This window comes from Pteropus vampyrus, unplaced genomic scaffold (genome assembly GCF_000151845.1).
Source record: "Pteropus vampyrus isolate Shadow unplaced genomic scaffold, Pvam_2.0 Scaffold2, whole genome shotgun sequence".
NCBI lineage: Eukaryota > Metazoa > Chordata > Mammalia > Chiroptera > Pteropodidae > Pteropus > Pteropus vampyrus.
Genome location: NW_011888783.1, coordinates 9,290,418 through 9,293,636, shown reverse-complemented (window position 1 = coordinate 9,293,636; position 3,219 = coordinate 9,290,418). Strand labels below are relative to the sequence as shown.

At 34.7% G+C, this 3,219-nt stretch overlaps 1 pseudogene; it reads left to right on the top strand.

The window, feature by feature from the left end:
• Positions 1-904: 904 nt before the first annotated feature.
• Positions 905-1,023, top strand: LOC111739433 (annotated as a pseudogene).
• Positions 1,024-3,219: the final 2,196 nt, after the last annotated feature.

The window sequence follows — 3,219 nt, the reverse complement described above, 5'->3', positions numbered from 1 at the left end:
AAGTTTCCCCAGAAACTCTTATTCTCATTTTCTCTTCAGAAATAAATTTAAATATCACTGCAAGTTTCTTAAAAATTAACACTCATGTGACCCTTTTGCCTTATTATCTGTTGTCTAGGTTTTAAATATTATCTCATCCTTTCTAAGTGGTCTTATCTGAGTGTTTAATTATAAAACCTACCAGAGGAGGATTGGAATTTAATTCTTTGTTCCTAACATTATTTAAATTTTCAGTGGTAATCAAAAAAATTAATTATTTAAAATAGTAAATGCCGATCTTTTGTCACAATTATATTGTTATAATTTTTTAATTTAGCATAATTGATCTGATTTTGAGAGCCAAAAAAAAAGAAAAAAAATACAAAAGAAGGAAGGGAGTGATGGAGAGAGGAAGAGAGAAAAGAAAGAAAGAAAAAAGAGAGGAAGGAAGGAAAGACAGAAGGAAGGTGAAGTGAAGAGGGAGAAAGAAGAATGGAGGAAATAAAGGCGGATGGAGAAGGAGAGCAGAAGGGATGGAAATACAGTGAATGTTGTGATTCATAGAAGCTACAGTGTGACAATCTCCACCGAGATTTTGAGTCAATGAATGATATATGAGTACAGAGATCCCTGGCCAAAAAGACAAAATCGACTCTGAATCAATATAATATCCTTATAGAAAGAATGTATCCATCATAAATTGGTGGAGGATATAGAAAAGCAGGAGTGTTTTGTTGTGGAATTATCAAAAATGAAAATTCAAGTAGCAAAAACTTAGAGCGTCCAGTCAAGCTTCATCCAAGGAAGGAAGTATCTTAGCCAATTACAGTTAGAGTACTACAATACCATGAAAAATGCTCTCTATTTCAGGTAGATGAAAGCATTAGACTAAAGAAATTTGTTTAAAAAAAAACAAACTCAAAAAGTCTATGGCCATGCTACCCTGAACGTGTCCGATCTTGTCTGATCTCAGAAGCTAAGCAGGGTCAGGCCTGGTTAGTACTTGGATGGGAGATCACCTAGGAATATCAGGGTCTGTAGACGTTAAAAAACAAAAAACAAACAAACAAACAAACAAAACTCAAAAAAAAAACAAACAAAAAAAGAAATTTGTAACTTAGTCTCAGTACTCTGGTTCTGATTCCAAATGGATGTGCCTACAGATCAAGAATACTCTGATCATGCCAACACTTGTGAATATTGATATATTAACATTTGTATTCTTTACATCAGTCTCTTGAGTCTGGTTAATGGGTGTCCATCACATCAGTGGCTAGCACATCTGCTTGCAGCGTGAGCACACAAGATTTAGAATTACATACTCACCAAGAAAATAAATGCCACTTGTGATTCCTCTTGGCCAATAAGTGAACACCTTAACCTTGGTATATTGTCTATGTGCTCTCTCTATTTTAATTTTCTACCACTAAAACTTGCTCATTTCTTGTGAACATCAAACAATATGTAGAAAATATAAATAAAAATAATATGTATCTTTCTCAATGTAGGGATAAGTGATGATAGTTTATTCATTTCCATAAATATAACTCCTTCTGTGTGCCAGGTGCTTTGGTAAGTACCAGAAATGTGCCATTCCTACCTAGAAACAGCTCAGAACCGAGCAGGGGAGAAAAATATGTGCATAATGTGATGTAATAAGAAAACACTATAATGGTGATTTGTTGAAGTAAAATTGAAACAAGTGCAGGGTGACTTACTTCTGCATATAAGGGAAAGAGGTCAGTCTCTAAATTAAAATAACCAAGAGACTTTACCAAATATTCTTTCATTTTCTATTTCATGTAGCAATGACTTGCAGAACTTACAGATTCTCTATCTTTAGAGTGATTAGCCCGGATATTTTATATGCAAACCTTTTTATAAAAATCTAGGGACCTTGTTCTAAGAGTAAAATTGGTAATAACATGTGACCACCCCCACACACACACTCTCACATTTATTTGCAACCACTAATTTGCATTAAAAATGACTTCCTTACTATCAAAAGAACACACCTGTGTTCAAAATTGGAACTCAGACATATTTCTAATATAAATACACAAGAAAGTAAGCACTACGCCTATTTTGTTCATCATTAAATCCATAGGAACTATAATATAGCCTGGTACTTATAAGGTGCTTAATATACCCTATTAAATGTATGCGCAAAAATTTAAGCATGTCAACAGCTCATCAAGATAGTGGGTAGTCAATGTGATAGAAGGCTAAAGCAGTACCTTGCCTTTTGGAAATTAATCTAAGCAAGATTAGTTATACACCATTATTAGATAATTTTGATAAATATAAGTAGTCTCTAATAACAAGAGATAGATAAAAGCTATAGGTCTTTGCTCTCAAAATATCTTGATCTATCAGGTATTTTGCTACAGTGAGAGTAGATCTCAGACTGAATTCTGCAACATATGCACACATATATTAGCAAACATGCACAAAAATACCTAAATCCCGGTTCTCTGACCTCTTAGAAACTCTAACTTGCACCTTCCATAAAAGATTCACTTGAGGGAATTGCAGTGATATTCTAATAACAGATGTCAGGTAAATTTCTAGTCAAAAACAAGACAGAATCAGTTAATGGCTACACATATGAACAAATAGAATCTCAGACCTAGGGCACTACCATGAAGAATCTAGGCTGGGTTTCTCAACCTTTACACTTACCAATATTTTGGATCAGATAATTCTTTGTTTAAGGGGTGGGGGGGGGAAGTTCTGTGCATTATAGAATTTTCAGCAACATCTCTAGCATCTACCCCTCCTAGATGAGACAACCAAAAATGCTGACATTGCCAAATTATAAAGTCACCCCTAATTGAGGACCACTGATCTAGGCCGCATGGCTCACTGGACACTTAGTCTCTTTTTATGTAGGTCAGAGGTGCCTATGAAATATTTCTAATCAACTCATATATCTTAAACACTCTCATTTTACCAATGAAAAATCATTTCAACATCCCGTATGCTATAATTAGGGTACCTACTAGTACTGACAAGATGGGGATAGTAAAAGTGCTAGTAGCAGGTGCCTCTGGAGAGTGCCCTCCTGATTAGATTCTTTCAAATACTGTTTGTTATGCATGTATGCCTGAGTAGAGTATTTCAAATACCAAATAACTATCCTTCCGACTTTAAATAAAATTAACACTTGTTATCTAATTTAGACCCGAGGTTGGTACTGCACAGGCACTTTACAGAAGCAACCACTGGGAAACTTAAAGG